We start from the raw sequence: 18,075 nt of genomic DNA on the forward strand, positions 1-18,075 counted from the left end.
TCAGGAGATCTCTGCTTTTACCCCTATCTGCGCTGAGTCGTGTTTGCCCTTGCTTTTCCAGACAACTTGGGACGCGCGGCTTGGCGATTGAAGCTTTTCCCCACTTAAAGAATCAGTTGTGCAAACTGATGCATCTTAGGGCAGCAGACTTTTAGACCCGGGAATGCTGATGGGGATGCTTTTGAGCATGTGTGTGGTGCCCTTCCCAGAGCTGTGGACAGCCCTCACAGTCATCTGAGTCAAAGGGTGGAAGCTTCCAGGGCAGAGGGCATGGCTTCGAGCTCTCTTGCACCTCACACTTTAGACTAAGCATCCGACGGGCCCTGAGCTTGTATGACTGCTTTGTAGTACATGAATGTGTTCCTGCCCGCTAGCATTTAGCACTGGAGTCTGGAAGCATTTCTCTTGGAACTGACTCATAGAGAAGGAATGGTGATCTCAAAGTCACACAACAAAGCAAGAAGCACAGTGCAAAAGGAGGCTGTCCGATTCAGCCCATGAATATAGAGTGTCTCTATAACTCTAGGAAATACGAGCGCAGCTTCTGTTTGAGACTTGTGTGTAATGGAGTAGCCAGAGAGAGAGAGAGAGAGAGAGAGAGAGAGAGAAATCAATAGGTATACTGTCCTTTGAATGGTTTCAGCAAGATGCTTTAGTTTCAGTAAACGTTAGTGCTGAGCCATTGAGAACTTTCAGCTCAAAACGGGGGGGGGGGGCGGATGAAATTGCTCTGAGTTGGCTAATTCATGCGAGTAATGCTCTTTCAATGTTCACCGCTGCGTGCATGCCACCTTGCAAATTTACGTCCTCCTTCAGTTTGCATTGGGCTGCTCATGAAGCAATGGGCAGCGACAAAAGAGTGTGTGTACCGTTTCCTTCTTCCCGTGTCGCAGCTAATGAGGACCCCGTCACATTAAGACAGTCAAGACGGTCTCTGGCAGAACGTGTTGAGCCAAGGTGTTTGGGCCTGCATAAAATTAAGCCACAAGCGAAACACTCATTTCTGACAGCAGATTTATAATAGGAAAATCCCAGCAGGAATGAGGCATTAGAACCCCCCACTTCTTGGGGGTTTTTCCATAAACTTCACCTTGATTTAGTATCTCAGGCAAGTAGCAGGAAAAGCTAGCAGCAGAGGTAACCCTATGATCTTTTCTGCAAACAGCACCCTTCCATTTTCTTGGCTTCCTCATGCTGCTAATGTGAATTCAAATCATCTGTGTTTAAGGTTAAACCCAATGATTGACAGAGCTTTGTAGTCACAGTCGAAACTGAAGATTATTCAAGATATCTATCAGTTATTACTACAAACCCAGTATGACATTCAATACCTAGAGCGAAAATTGTTTTTAACAGTGTAATGTCTGAATCTATTTTGGAGAACTATTTTTAAATAAGGAACTAAGCATAACCAGGTGGCTAAAATCCAAACACAGATTTTGCATTTGAGGAGGAACAGGGAGGGGAGATACAAACGCACAGTTTGAAAGGTGTTCCTTGCAACGAGACCTCAGTGGAAGATACAGGGAAGCAAAGGAGGAGGGTTTCATTTTGATTCTAGGGTATGTAGTTTAACTTCAAAGTTAGGAAGAACCTTGGGACGAGAACTTGCTTTGAATTTCACCCACAGCATACATTCATAGCACATTTATACTTCCCCCACAAAATCCTGGGAACTGTAGTTTAACTCTCACAGAGCTACAATTCCCAGCACCCTTAACAAAACACAGTTCCCGGGATTCTTTGCAGGGAGGAGCCATGGCTGTTAAAGCAGCAATGTTCCTCAGGTGAAAATAGGGACATGTCTCACTCACCCCAACCTTCATTGACCTCCCCCCATTTTTTGTGCCCCCAGCACAGCATTTCCTGTCAGAAGGGCAAGTACCATCACCGCTTCACCAATGGGACACAGCACATACTTAATCCCAATTTTATTTTGGGACACACACACCAATAATAAATTTTGGAAAGGGAAAAGATTAGACATGGATGCACAAAACATTTTTTTAAAAAAATCCAGACTCCTTGCGCTCTGCTCCCCCCGTCTTCCCGCCCAGGGCAGCCCTGCCCTCTGCCTGCCCCTCAGAGCCGGCACATCATGCAGGGCTGGATTTGGGCGGTGGCAGCCTCTCCTCCTCCTCACCTGCTCTCCAGCATCCGCTATGAGCTGCCCAAGGGAGGAGGCCAACAGTGGTGACGATGGGGAGGCAACGGGATGCTCTCTCACACCACCTGCAGCTGCCACTGTCCTCCTTCCTGAGTGCGGCGGCCGCAGCGCTGGTGGGTGGGAATGCAGACGTTCTAATCAGAAGCCAGGATGGCTTTCCTAATTCCGGGACCGTCCCTGGAAAATCAGTACACTTGGAGGGTATGTAGGAGTACTTTAAGCATATGCCGTGGATATAACCCAACACCCAAGTCTCTCTGTGCCTTCAGAGGCCTAGTTCTCACAGAGGCGGTTAACCTGTGTTCTGGGTTGTACGGTTGCAGATGGAGTCTCTAATGATTGAGTGCTTCTCAAAATCCCTCAACATCGAAAAACTAGATTTCAGGGAGAAGGCTTTTGGCCATAAGATTGTATGTGCCACATTAATATTCTATGTGGAGGGGCGTTTTTTTGTTTTTGTTTTGCCTAGTGTCACTCCAATGAGCCAAACCCAGCTGTGGTCCAAAGTGGTACAGCCCAGGCACCAATTTATGGCCTCAGTGAGGACGACGCCAAAGACCACTTCTACAGTGTCTGTGCCTGATGTACACCCTTTTGTAGAACTACAGTATTGTATTGATTCTCATCAAATAAGCTGCAGCTGAACTGGGGTGGGTAGGGGAGAAGCTGAACCGCGATGTTAAGGTGGGAAAATTATTTCTCAAGCTTTTTACTGAAATCTCAAGGTCAGGGAGTGAGAAAAGAAAGGTGAATTTCATCTGGAAAGCGCGGGGAGGGGTAACAGCCCGCCACCCGGAGAAAGGATCTTGAGAGTGTTCGTCTGTCTTAGTTTTGATGTGATGCCTGTGACTGCCAGGTTCTTAGTGGCCTTTCCTGAAGCTTCTCTAATCAGTGGCTGTCACTCTGTGCTATTAGCAAGGAAAGGGAATTGCAAAGGGGAGGAAAAACAGTGATCTTTTAAAGAGAGTGGGAGAAAGAGAAAGTGATGGGGAGGGAGGGAATTCAAAGCAACTAACCATTCCAGTCACCTGATGCCAAAAGCAATAAATGCATTAACAGCTTGGCCAAACCTAAAAGTCATGAAAGCTTGCCGATTCCATCAGCAGAATAATTTTTCAAAGTATATGTGTAAACCCAGGAAGAAGCTTTCCCCCCTTGGTTTTCCTTTTTAAAGTGTTGGATTGAGAGACAGTGTGCAGAGTGGGGATACTTTGGAAAAAGGACTAAAAATGTGAAGAGAAAGATCTTCCCGTTTATCAAGTTTTCATTTTTCCACATGCAAACAATGAAAGTCAAGAATATTCTGAGCCAAGAAATTAGTGCGAGGAAGGGAGAAAAAGAAAGAGGGAGAGAGAGAGAGAGAGAGAGAGAGAGAGAGAGAGAGAGAGACGGGAATGTGTTCCATGGATCTGTGGAGAACCACATAGAAACATATACAGAAAGAGAAGCCGTAGCGCCGAGCATTTCCTGACCTCTTGGCTCAGAATCTAAAAGAAGGCTCCAAGGCGAGAAGCATGAAAGAGCTTACACAAGAAACCATTTAGAAGTGCAGCTCTCTGCCTCGTGAGGACCACAACACAGAGGAAATGTGCTGTGTAGGAGTGCGCTCCTCCCACTAGGAAATGGTGGGGGAGAGAGACTGGTAATGCCATCATGTCACGGAAAGATTTTTCAGCCCGACCTCTGTGCCCTAGAGACACTGGAAAAACTGGGCAGATTGAGAGACAGCCATTGTGTTATCAGGGAAGGATTCTTAATCTTGGCCGTATATAAAAAATGTGCACTGGTTTATAAACAAAGGGAACATGTAGTGGGTTTTGTTTTTTAAGTTTCAGGTTCTCACGCAGTCCTGTTTTCAAGATTGCAGAGGTAAAAGCAGTGGCCACATCCTACCAGCTCCCAGCACAGGGGGAAGGGCCACAGCTCAGTGCCAGAGCATCTGCTTTGCATGCAGAAGGTTGCAGGATCAAAACTCAGAATCCCCAGGTAGGGCTGTGGGAGACCCTGGACCACTGCTGCCGATCAGTGTAGCCAGCACTGAGGGAGACGGAGTCATGATCTGACTCAGTATGAGGCAGCTTCCTATGTTCACATATAAATGTCCCAGCACTGGTCTGAGGAGGCGATGTTTTCTCAGCACACTAACACAACCTCAGTCCAAGCACTGACATAAGCAGCAGTGTCAGCTGTTCGTCATCCAAGGGCATTATTTCAAAAGGCCGGGGCAGGGAGGGCAAGATTCTCAGCAGGATTCTAATCTGAACGGCAGAATTCAGACTGTATTCTAAGAGAACTAGCTCTGGGTACCTTTTTATACTTTATAATCAGGGCTTTATTTCAGTCAGAATTCCCCGGTGGGCACCGTTGCCATTCTAAGAGAACAAGGGAAGTGTTCGTAGTGAAAAATAGCTCTTATAATACTGATAACGACATTAACGAGATGGGCCAAAGATATCCTCCCCTTTTAATGCAAAAGGATATATGTGCTTTTTGGGCACTTGCATGTAGTACATCGTCTTACCCTTCCCTCAGGGCTGTATTACACATTACATTAGCTATGTAGCTGTGTCTGAATCTGCAGAATTGTGTCTGTGCATGCACAAAAAGCCCAATTCAGACTGGACTATCGGCGTGCGGCATATCCTTAACTTTCCACTGAGGACCCAATCTAGATTGTGAGGCTTGCACCTGCAATTCACATTTAAGGGAAATTCCTGTTCACTTCTATAGGAACTTATTTTCCTTATGCAAACTCTCACCTTCCCAATCAAGACTGCAACCACAGCAGAGGTAAGGGGTTAATACCCTCAGCAAGTTGATGCTAAGAAGTGCAAGTTTTTCCCAAGGAAAGGGTTTCTTAATTCCTAAACACAAGGGGCTAAATAAAACATTTTGGCAGTTTAAGAACCTGTTGTGTAGGCAATTTTAAAAGAAGTCATCATGAAAATTCTTCAGCATTGTAGTGTGAATTTCTCCTGGTATACACAAATTGGCATACAATTTTGCCTACCTATATACATGTTTTTGCAAAGCAATTTCCCCACAATACATGTTTGTGTGTTACCTACACTCCTTTATGCATGTATATGCACACCTTACCCTAGTATTTGCATTCTTGTACCCATTACGTGGCTGGAGAACTGAACTGCCAAATTTTGAGAAGTGTGAATTTTGAAGGATGGCTGTATTTCAGTTCACTTATTGTTTTGAAAAGTGCAAATTAGGTAAGGCCACCTTTAAATATGAACCAAATTAAATTTCTCCTTCATTCCTCCCATTCTAAAAATGACATTGCTATGCCACACAATGTTCTGGAAGTCAGGCAGGAAACAGGCAGGAGAGGTCCAAGTCACCTCTGTACAGACTCTTCCCTCTTGTTTGTGGCTGCCCTTTGCTCTTGTCTTTATGGTTCGGAATGCACACTGGGAAAATCTACGAAAAATAATGGCAGATTTCAGCACATCTGTCAGCACAGTGTTTTGATCAGTATTTTGAATTATCAGAATCATAACACGTGACCCAAATGTGATGTGTTATTTATTTCAGTCCTGGAGGTGTTTCTGAACATGATTAGGGAGGACCGGTTGGTGCAAGGAATGCAGGTCGGAGTGAAACAATACAAACTGAAAGCTTTTGCAGATGACTTGGTTTTAACATTACAGGAGCCAGAATCTAGCACGAAAAGAGTTTTAGAATTAATTCATGAGTTTGGTCGGGTGGCGGGGTTTAAACTGAACAAGCAAAAAACCAAGGTTTTGGGAAAAAATCTGACAACTGAGGAATCAGAAAGGTTTCAGAAAGAGACAGACCTAAAAATTGTAAAGAAGGTGAAATACCTAGGGGTAAATTTGACTGCTAAAAATTTGAACTTATTTAAGGACAATTATGAAAAATGTTGGCTAGAAATTTAAAAAGATCTAGAAACTTGGTCAAGATTGAAACTTTCCTTGTTGGGTCGAATTGCAGCTATAAAGATGAATGTATTGCCAAAGATGTTGTTTTTGTTTCAAACCCTACAGATTGTGGACAGGGTGGAATGCTTTGGAAAGTGGCAGAAAGATATCTCTAAGTTTGTCTGGCAGGGCAAAAAGCCCAGATGCAAAAATTTAAGATTTTAACTGATGCAAAGGAAAGAGGGGGATTTGCCCTGCCGGACTTAAGGTTATATTATAAAGCTGCAGCCTTCTGCTGGATGAAGGATTGGTTATTGTTAGAGAACACAGATGTCCTAGATCTGGAAGGGTTTAATAATGTGTTTGGATGGCATGCATATTTGTGGTATGACAAGGTTAAGGTTCATAAAGGATTCAAAAACCATATTGTCAGAAAAGCAATATTTATTGTCTGGACAAAATACAAAGACTTATTAGAAAACAAGACCCCAAGATGGTTATCACCAATGGAGGCGAAGGCCCGAAAAAGACTCAATATGGAGGCCGGTTGGTCGAAATATTGGGAAATAACAGAAAAAATCGGAGATAATTGGAGGTTGCAGAGCTTGGAAAAATTAAAGAATAAGGTGCGAGATTGGTTACACTATGCTCAAATTCAAGAGGTTTTTAAATTGGATAAAAAGATAGGATTCCAGGTGGAAAAATCGAAGTTAGAGACAGAATTGTTAGAACCAAAGACTAAGGTACTTTCAAGAATGTATAACTTGCTGCTTAAATGGAACACTCAGGATGAGATAGTCAAATCAGCCATGATAAAATGGGCTCAGGATATTGGGCATAACATTATGTTTGAGGACTGGGAAAGGTTATGGACCACCGGAATGAAATTCACGACATGTAATGCCTTGAAGGGAAACATTATGAAAATGATATATAGGTGGTGCATGACCCCAGTCAAGCTTGCAAAGATATATCACCTGTCTGATAATAAATGCCGGAAATGTAAGGAGGCTGAAGGGACATTTTTTCACCTCTGGTTGACCTGTCCAAAAGTGAAGGCCTTCTGGGAAATGATCTACAATGAGTTAGAAAAAGGTATTTAAATATACCTTTACCAAGAAACCAGAGGCCTTCCTTTTGGGCATAGTCGGCCAGAAAGTGTTAAAAAAGGACAGAACTTTTTTTATGTACGCGACTACAGCAGCAAGAATACTTATTGCAAAACATTGGAAGACTCAAGATTTGCCCACACTGGAAGAGTGGCAGACGCAACTGATGGACTATATGGAACTGGCTGAAATGACTGGCAGAATCCGAGATTTGGGAGAAGAAACAACGGAAGAGGACTGGAAAAAATTTAAAGACTACTTACAAAAACAATATAAGTTATATGAATGTTAAGAAATTGCATGGTCTAGAAAAATATGGCTCCAGTAATTTGATTGTGAGATATAGAAATTAAGGTATAAGTAAGATAAGGTCGAAATTTAAAGTAATACAATGTTTAATTTAAGGTACAAATAACTGACAAAAACTACTTTAAAATTAAAATATAACATTTGAAAAGTACAAAACAAGATATGAAATAAGGTAACAATTTGCTGGTATTTTCTATTATAAAGAACGCAGGGCAAGGGAGATGTGAGGAAGTCCAGTTAGTTATATAAAAAAGTTTTTGAATAGTTATGTTTTTATGTTTTTCTTTCTTTTTTTCTATCTATATTGTTTGTTGGTGTTCTTGTATTTGGTGTTCTGTTTGTTATTCTGTTTGGTGAGGGGATTTTGTGTGTTTACTTCTTATTGTGCGTTTTAAAATTTAATAAAATATTTTATAAAAAAAACAAATGTGATGAGAAGCATCAGATTTCAGCAGTTTTGATAGCTAGCACAATTCACAAAATTATATACAGTATAAGCCTTTCTTAGAAGCTTGGATTACAATGTGGATATCACTGTGGATTCACTGTTGATCGCTCATACAGATAGGCAATGCCATTTTTTATACCCTGTGTGATTCAATCTGTCTATATCCCAGTTATTTAAGGTAGACACAAGCCATTGACAATGCTAAACTATGAAAAAGTAGCAATCAATGAGAAATCAGAAGACCACAAGGACAATTCCTTCTCTGTGATCATTTTTCAGAGCTAGAACTAACCTTAAACTCAAATATTATGTCTTTTTCACCATATATCTGAATGCTTAAGGCAGGTTATGAACCGAAAGCAGGTACCAACCCACCTGTTGAAGACTAATAGTATACAGTACTGAAAGGGAGGTTTCAGTATGACTATATGAGTGCCAATGCCCTAGGCTAAACAAATTTCAAAACTCATCTCCCTTCTCCTTCCCATCTCTGTCACAGAAGACTTTGAGGACACATCAGTAAGGAAACTTGACAATAACTTTATTATCTCTCTCCAACAAGAACAGTAATAGTAAGACTCCACCTAGCTAAAACTAAGTCTAGTGCCACCTAGTGACTAGCTTATAGAATAGCAGTATCCATGCAACCTCCATTATCCACTCTCTGACATGTCTACCTAACACAATCCCTTCAGTCGTGACTGGGTAAAGATTTGATTAATACTTAACAACAGTAAGTCTCTTCCAAGCATGTTTCATTTTAAAAGAGAGACTATTGGGGTGTTTTAATCATAAAAATGCTGAGCATTTAAGACATCCTCCCCCCCACTCAAATCAGTGATTCAGCTGGAATGAAATACAACTCGGTTTTCAAACATTTTGGCATTTAATTCGATTTACTGCTAAATTGATAGCTAAAATGAAAACAGATTTTCTAGTCCTGTTGCCATGCACAAGGATGGAAGTGGGATAGGGAAAGGAATGATCAAGTTTTCTCTGAATTAATTTTGGACGTCTTTGGATATTTCCCCCACTCTGTTTTTTGCCATTGCCACAACAAACAAACAAACAGTGGTTATTAATTCAATCTGGGATCTATTTTCGGCCAACATGCTGGTGGCCTTTGGTGGATGAAATGGGCGAGTGGATGAAATGTTATGCTAATCAGCACATTTGTTACTGGCTACAGCCGAAAGAACAAAGGAGGAGGGGTCTGCAAGGCTGAATTGCCCACTGGAAACAATTTGGAAGCTGCTTCTCCCCAGCAGACCAGAGACTGTTCCACATTATACAACTGAACTGGGTTCTAGGCTAGGGTACCATTTGGACAACCAGCAAGAAAGGAGCAGATGAGAGGAAAGAGATGATTGGCAGTGAAAATCCAACAGATCGGTGGCTACATTGGATCCACTAGGAAAGGCTAGAGCAGGCATAGGCAAACTCAGCCCTCCAGATGTTTTGGGACTACAACTCCCATCATCCCTAGCTAACAGGACCAGTGGTCAGGGATGATGGGAATTGTAGTGCCAAAACATCTGGAGGGCCGAGTTTGCCTATGCCTGGGCTAGAGGAATAGCATACTAGTAAAGAAAGCCCTTTTTGCACAATGCATAAACAACCTGTGGAACTCACAGCAACTTGATGTGATGGCAACTCATTTAAATACTGGGTCGGCTCTTAGAGGCAGTATAGTATTGCAAGCTGCAAAGTAACAACTGAAAATGGATATTGCTTCCATACCCATTGGTGACTCTCCCTGAGCTGCCAGCCCCTGGCCACAGCTGAAAGAAAGGAGGCAGCACAAAATGGGCCAAGGCAAATCACACATTCCTACATTCCTAACTAGGGCAAGGACCCAAAGAGTTGCTTACACTTGCGCAAGAGCCCAGGGATTAAAATAAAAATAAAGACCCATCCCTTTGAACTGCTGAATTGCACACCCCAACACCACTTGCAAATTGCTTTTGAAACAATGATCAGTGCACCGTTTTTCATTTTGTGGGTGGTGGAGGTTGCCATTTGGGTCTAACCCCACCCCTTGGATTCATGGATCTTGTTTCAAGGGTCTTTGGGTTCTGGCCCGAGTCAAATGAAGAAACAAACAAGTGGGAAAGAGGAAGAGCAGAGTAAGGAAGACTGACACAGAAAGGAGAAGGCTTTACACAGTAGCAGGAGGATAAAAGGATTACAAATAAGCAGTGCTTTTTTTTTGTTACTGACTGGGCCATCCAGAGTGCTGATCCATTTCTTATTCCAAAGTAACATTTCCCTGATTGCAGATTATCACTATTACTCTTATTTTTTGGTAGAGGAAAAAACCAGACATCTTAGCAGTTGCCAAGACTGTCATAAATGTGTCATCGTTCACCAGTATTCATTTCATTTGAATTCAGTTTTCTAAAAACATTTGGTTTTGGTGAGCATCCCAGAGTTCAAATGTTTTCTCCAGAACTTCAAAAGACTTTATGCCAATCTATGTTCTGCAAATGATGTTGAGAAAAAAATATTATTTTTTGTCAGATTTCCGGAACTTTTAGGTTTCGTCCAAGACTGAAATAATAGTGGGTTTGGGGGATTATTTTAGCCTTATCCAAGTGTATAAACAAAAGAAAGAGGGAAAGGGGGGGGGATAATGTTAACCGGGCTTATAAAAATATTTTTTAGATTGGGAGGAGGGAATCAGACCAGTTGTCATTGTTGTTTTACCCAGAGCTGCTTCTTATTACAGCCAGGTTTAACAAATTTGGTGGATAACTAAGGATTCACAACAATTGTGGCAATGTTGGTTCACTGAGAAAAAAATCCAAAAGTAGTGATGAGTTAATATTTATTCTAAAGACCACCCAAAAAAGGGGGAGCAAGTTGCCAAGCTCCATAGAACCGTTCTTTTGGCTAGATGTTGACCAAAAAAAACTCCAACAAAGGAGAGGGAGTGAAATGGATGGGATGATAGGAAATTCCCCAAGTCTGCAGTCCGTAACAGCCTTAAGATGATGTGCATTAGTTATTTTGCAGACTTACAGTGCAGTCTTCTACATGCCATCTCAGATGTTCGATGAGAGATACTCCCAGGTAAGTGTGTTTAGGACTGAAGTCTCAATTAGGTTAAATTGTACAAAGCAGATTTCAGATTGCACCTGAGACAATCATCGTTGTCCCTTCTTTGAAGTTTTAAAAGTCAGCAATTATTTCCCTCTTGCTCCAGCACAAAGCAGGTCACAAGATTCTGCTTAGCTAGAGAAAAATGCCAGTAAGCTGCCAGTTCATCAACTTTTATGGTGTTTTAGTTCATCTGTAATCACGGTATCGTTACTATTGGACCCGTTTTAAAAATAGTGACATTACCTCTGTAACACTCCCATGATTAATTTTGGAATTCCACTCACAACCTAAATGACAAGATGATAAACAGATGCTACTGTGTTTCAAGTTCATCAGTGGGGGGGGGGTCAGGAAGGAGGGGTGTTTACAAAGAGAAGCCCAGCGGTAATTTTTTAAAGAGTAGCAGGGAAGGTTTGATATGCAGGAAAAAACAAACAAGCCATCCTCCCTCCTCCACAGTTTGTTAGCTCCAGAAATATTCTGAAAAGAGGGACTGCATGGATGTCCCATATTTGGGGAAGGGGTCACTGGAGCTAAAAAGTGTTATTCTCATATGCAGCTAAACGTGACAATAGTAGCTTCCCATCTCCCCCAGCTTGGTTCAGATTGAGACTGTAGAACGGGGTGGGTGGAGATAATATTTTTTCCTTCATTTTCCCAGTCACATTTGCCCTTCCCAGAGCAAATCTTTTGTCCTGCATGGCAAAATGTACAGGTAACGAGAGTTCACACACACACACAAAAACCAGTTAAGGCAACCATGTGTCCTACTTCAGAGGATAGCTCTTGATGTCCAGTATAATGTTAGAGACCTCTAAGAAGGGAGAGCAGGAAGGGCCATGGAATTGCCCATCAAGCAGTTGGATAGCAGACTGGGCAGGTACACAAGTCACCTGGTCACAGCCTTCCCCGCTATGGCGAGATCTCTATTTCAATTATAAGCATTCTTCCTAGTTATACAGTGATACCTCGGGTTAAGAACTTAATTCATTCTGGAGGTCCGTTCTTAACCTGAAACTGTTCTTAACCTGAGGTACCACTTTAGCTAATGGTGCCTCCCGCTGCCGCTGCGCCGCCACCATGCGATTTCTGTTCTCATCCTGAAGCAAAGTTCTTAACCCGAGGTAGTATTTCTGGGTTAGCGGAGTCTGTAACCTGAAGCGTATGTAACCTGAAGCGTCCGTAACTCGAGGTACCACTGTACTTCCAAAGGCAGCAGCAACCCACCTTTCCAGTGCTGTGGTGCAAGCCTCTGCTTCCAGCTTTGCGCTTGTGACACATACAAGCACATCTGCACCCTCCAATATACACACATGCACACACACGTACACGGAACATTCTGCTTGGCATTGTCCAATGGAGCCTGACTGATCATCTGCACAGGAATGCAGACAAAGCATTTGTGAGAAAAATAATTCAGAAATCAAAGCTTTCTCATACACCACTTGCAGGGGATTAAATTACATCATAAGAATGCTAGATGAGAGACTGATGGTAAGAATGATCCAAGTCCTTTATCTATGCTTAGACCAAGTTTAAAATGTAGTCAGCTACACTGTGTTTCGGAACAAACAAAGCACTACTGGGGTTTTTTAAAACCAAGCACTGACACCCACCTTGCCCCCCCCATTAGCCCTATTATTAGGAATACCATTTCAACTAAAATATGTTCCCCGGAGTCACTGACAACTACATACTTAATCTTTGATATTCGTCCCATCGATTCTTGGCAGAATTATAAAACAAAAGGAAGGAGAAAAATCTAAATCTGCTCCGAGTAGGCTTCTACAAACAATGGCTTTCATCTCGGCTCCAAGGAAATCCAGATCAGGCGTTGGAACCGACTCTCTTGCTGCTGATGCTAGCAATCATTTCAAACTTGCTTTCCCCTTCCAGAACATTTCTAGAATCTTGTTTTTACTTGCATTTGGTGTTGTATTCTCCTTATAACAATTTGTTGGAATCCTCCTTCCCCCAGGGGAGTGTCGTTGCCCATTGGCCAGCGCTGCTCTTTCGCTAGCCAACAAAGCGCAGCCGCCAGTTTCCATTCTTTTCTACTCAGGGGCATAACATCCCTTTGTAAGGCTAGAAATCATTTCCTTATTGCATACGATACATTTCACTGGCTCGATGAAGCCTCTAAAGGGAATAAAGCTTAGCTTTATTTGGGGCTTTAGAAAGGAGCATAAGCAGTTGTCTTCAAAGTACTGAGGCCAGTATATTTAAACCTCTTAAATGCCCCTTGCTGTGGGGTACATCCCACATTTGTCTTGCTTTATTATTATTATTTTTAAAAAAATCTGCCCCACCTTCTTCAGTGAGCTTTGCAAGGTCCCACCTGCTCATACCTTAACCTCTGAACAATTGGCGAGCAGGTGAGATTCTGCTAAGTGTGGGTATCCCTCTCAAGCAAGGGACACTTGAGAACTATGAGCATTGTAATCTGCTTAAGGTGAACCAATAACTTTGTTCTTGGAAGTGTCCCACCAAAACAAGCCCCACTGATACAGAGCTGGCTTGAACCAGCAGGATGGCTTAAGGAATTAACTAACTCTCAGGTGTGCCAAAGTGGAGGTTAGTAAATCATTATGTTATATAGAGTTTGTTTTTTAAAAATGTATACATTCAATTAGAACAGGGGTAGCCACCACACCGCCACCAATTGTTGGACTCTCAACTCCCATCAGCCCCAGAGAGCTTGGGCAATGGTTAAAAATGATGGGAGATGTAGTCCCAGCAATATCTAGAGGGCACCACATTGGCTACCGAGTGCTGGTGGGGGAATCTGCCAAACTTGGATTCCAAAGCAAACTCACCTAATTCAACCTAGGCAGATCATGATCCAGATTGGATCATGGGTCCACTTTGTAATCCACAGTCCTATGGATTCCTTCGTAAGGAGGTCCAAGGGCTGTAGTGGAATGGCCATTCTACACACACACACACACACACACACACACACGAGTATCAGAGCATCATTAAAGTCCTGTTATTCCTAGGGGGACTTGCTATATTTGCATTCAAGGCACATGGAAGGAAAGAGCCCTGTTTTTCTTTTCTGTCACACTACACTCCTTGGCTACTGAGCATGCTCACTTTCCCTGGCCTGGATTTTCTTCATTTTGTTGTTGTTTTGCCACGTCAGGGTTTTTTAATGGGCTGTGTTTAAAAAAGAAACCTGCAACCTTCAGGGTTCTCCCAAAAATACTGCCAAATTCCTATTGATCCTAGAGTGGCTGGGGAAACTCAGCCAGATGGGCGGGGTATAAATAATAAATTATTATTATTATTCTGGATAAAATGCTGACAGGACACACTATCTGCACTGGCAACTAGAAGCAGTGATAATATGTGCTTCGTATTAATTTTTGCTTCCAGACAATTGTGTAGAAAGAACACCTCAGCAGCGCTAAAGGGTTATAACATGGAGGCAACTGTGGTCTGAGGCTTACTGTGTATATGTGCATCTGAAAATGGAGGCGAGCTGCTCAAGGGTTTGGGCACTTCCTTTTTGAGTAGTTTTACACCAAAAACTGCCACAGTGAAGATGGAGGAAGCTTGTTTTCTCCTGCTCCAGAGGCTAGGACCCAAACCAATGGATTCAAGTTACAAGGAAGGAGATTCTCACTAAACACCAGGAAGAACTCCAGTAAGAGCTGTGGAGTAGGGCTCCCTTGGGAGGTGGTGGACTCTCCTTCCTTGGAGGTTTTTAAGCAGAGGTTGGATGGTCATCAGTCATGGATACCTTAGTTGAGATTCCTCAGGATTCCTTCCAACTCTATGATTCTATGAAAACATATTGCAGCATAGGCCCAGAATCACACACATACTTCAAAAACAGGCGCAGCATAACTCTGGATATTGAGCTCCAGCCCAGTTTTAATGGACCACTAGCTCTCGGGCACTTTCTAAGGCTGCAGACAGCCAATCACAATGTTGTAATTTCTAAATATGTACTTTGCTCAGCTGGAGACCCGATAGCAAGAATTTTGGCTAGCATTCTGAACTATAAACATGAAATTTCAGCTACCCACAACAGACTCTCGCCCTTAGACACCTTCCTGAAGGAGGGGCTTTTTTAAAGAAGAAGAAGGTGTAGCTGCTGTGTGTGTGGCAGTCAGACAGTTGCCCATAAAGATGATAACATTGAAATATAAACAATAAAACCGTTTCATCATTCACTGGCAAATAGTATTCACTGCTGCTGGCATAATCCCTTCAGATCCCTTCAGACACATGCAACACACTAGGAAGTTGATGGGCTGATATTTTTCAACAGTCCATCCAGATGTTTTGTTCTTGTGTTTATCAACCAAACCTTTCAATGCAAATTGATTACCAAAAGGTGTAAGTTCCTGCCCATGAGGGTCGTCAACTGCTAAAAATACCTTTTTGTTGCTTAAACGCCAGCTGTTTAACCAACAACTTGATATCTTAATTAAATCAATGTAGGTAATGGCACATATTACCAAAACAGCAATAGAAGTGCCTTTCTTGAGATACTGAGGTATCTTACCATTTCATAAATGCTACCACTCCCCTTAGTTAAAAGGAAATAGTATACATCATTAATATGGGGTTGCTGCTGCTTTTGTTCATTCCTTTTTTCCAAACATAATGTTGCCATCTCATGGCTGATGTATAGACACCAGTGGGCAGATGGTGCCTTCGTTCTTTCAGTGGTACTAAAAAGGTTTATGTGGATAAACCACGAGGATGAGCAATTTCATATTTTATTTGCAAAATGACGCCTATTTTCCATAGCCTGAGTCCAAACGCCGGCTCCCTTGGCCTGAAAGCGAGGTGAGCGCCACAACCCCATAATCGCCTTTGACTGGACTTCACCATCCAGGGGTCCTTTACCATTGCCTGCCCTGTGAGCAGAGTTTCCAATAAAGTAAAAAATGCAGATTAGGGAATCTTCGGAACATGAGATGTGAACCCACGTATTGCAAGACAGCAACACTGAAGCGCAGTGCTTTTATTCTAGAAAAAAAGGTGCCAGTATTCACTATGAAGTTTTTACAGTAAGTGCCACATTCTTAAGCAGTGCTTTTCATCTCGGGGGGAAAGGTGTCGGTACTGCGTTCCCTTGAGTACCCCCAGGAAAAAAGCAGAGCCTTTCGCATGGGCTCAATTAAATGAAAAGCAAATTCTACTAACAAATAAAGCTGCAAATCAGATCCAGATTGAAACTGCAGTTGGGATCTTCTTACAAGTTTGTGCGCCTTGCTACATTACTGATCTCAGTGGGTTTTATATATTCATTAGTCATCTGAGGATGTAGGCTCAGGGCTCTCCAAATGGCTGCACCTTCACCTGTCTCTAGATTTTTCTACTGGAGAAAAAAAATATCAGAATTTATGATTGCCATTGTAGTTGCTGCTTTTATGAGAACCAGTAATTAGAAACAGGCCCAGGGCAATTTATATTCAAAGAACATGTCTCATAAAACACAAAAAAGGAACGCATTTCAAGAGAAGATTGGTCTATACCAATGGTTGGGTCAGCAAAAGAACTCTTTGCAGGTTTAGCTAAGGAAAGTGATCCTCCTGCAGAAGAACTGTGCAAATTACAGAACTATGTGATTGTACACATATGAATTTTACTGAGTTCTGAAAATAAGGGGACATAGCACTTGATGTTGTTATGGCTGTTCTGTAGACAGTGGATTGTTGAACTGGGGAGTGTTTATTACATCACATTGTGATTCTTCTGTAAGTGCAGACAACTTTTCATACAAGGGGCATGTCTCATGTCTGCAATTTTCAGACCAATTGCTTACAAAACACTATGGGAGATTAACCAACTCCTTTTTTACCCACCCTAAAACTGACAGCTGTCCTTGCAGAGAAAACACTGCAGAGATCCTTTTTAAATTTGCCTTTGAAGGAGGCAGCCTTGGAAATTAAGTTCAACTCTGACCAAAAAATCTCATTATCTCATTATACATGACTAAGCCATTTCTCACCTTCTCACCCCTTGCCTTTTCCTGTAAGACCTATTACAGTCGTTAAGAGTCGTCAACAGGTTCATCTCAGCTATCTGCCAATCTCCCATTCCCACCACCCTTCTGAGTAATACCCCTCCCCACCTTCTCAATATATAGAAGGATCTGGCAACTTCTGTTTCAGTGTATCTGAAGAAGTGTGCATGCACACGAAAGCTTATACCAAGAACTAACTTAGTTGGTCTTTAAGGTGCTACAGGAAGAAATTTTTTATTTTTTTTTTTACTCTGACCAAAAAAGTAGAAGTTGTACATTTTTTCCTTAGAAAAGAAACAAACAAAAATTCCATTTGTACAAAACTGATTGTAGTATGCCTGCAAATCTCATCCACTTCTGTCAAAAGAGGGAAAAGGTTTACCTGTTTTTTTTTAAATTTCCCAATAGTGAATGATGTGAATAATTGAAATCCACTGAAAGAGTCTGCAAACACCCCATTCTGCCCTTTTAGTGATGTTTCAGTGACGTCTTTATGCCATTTCCAGGTCACTTCCAGGTTCAGGACAATGTGCTTATATACGGTCGCACACATTTTGAATGCACACCAATGTGGGGCTGCTCACATGCAACAGTGCTCACATGCAAGCCAACAGCCTACATTTCAATAGATTCTTCTTCTCCTTTGTTGCCATGCTTATTTTACAATATACTCTAGGTTATTTCTATTGCTAATGATATTTGCTTCTTTGGACTCCCTAATGGAAGAAAAGTGAGATAGAAATACACTTTATCGACATTAATGTATCACTTTCCCACCTTATAAAGGCTCCTAAGAGACACACAGAGACATCTGAGTATTTCAGCCACTAAATAGATGGCCCCAATGTGGCAGCTAGTAGGAGCAATGAGAAATGGGTTCTATTTACTAGGAGGAAAACTAAATGCCACACATGAAGTACTGTAAGAAAAACCAAGAGAGAAAAAAATAGCTTTAGGAATGGTTTCCTTATTTAAACAGTTCGGCTAAAGTTGGAAATCTCTTCCTGCCAAAGCAAGCGACTCACCACCAGCCCGCCAGCGAACTGCTTTGCCTACTGAAT

At 42.1% G+C, this 18,075-nt stretch overlaps 1 protein-coding gene across 6 annotated transcripts in view; it reads right to left on the reverse strand.

Moving 5' to 3' along the window:
* The window catches only part of DYNC1I1 (dynein cytoplasmic 1 intermediate chain 1), a 228,944-nt gene that overhangs the window by 113,664 nt on the left and 97,205 nt on the right, over positions 1–18,075 (reverse strand). The gene's annotated exons all lie outside the window — the stretch shown is intronic.

This window comes from Podarcis vaucheri (assembly GCF_965113315.1).
Source record: "Podarcis vaucheri genome assembly, chromosome: 12".
Lineage (NCBI taxonomy): Eukaryota > Metazoa > Chordata > Lepidosauria > Squamata > Lacertidae > Podarcis > Podarcis vaucheri.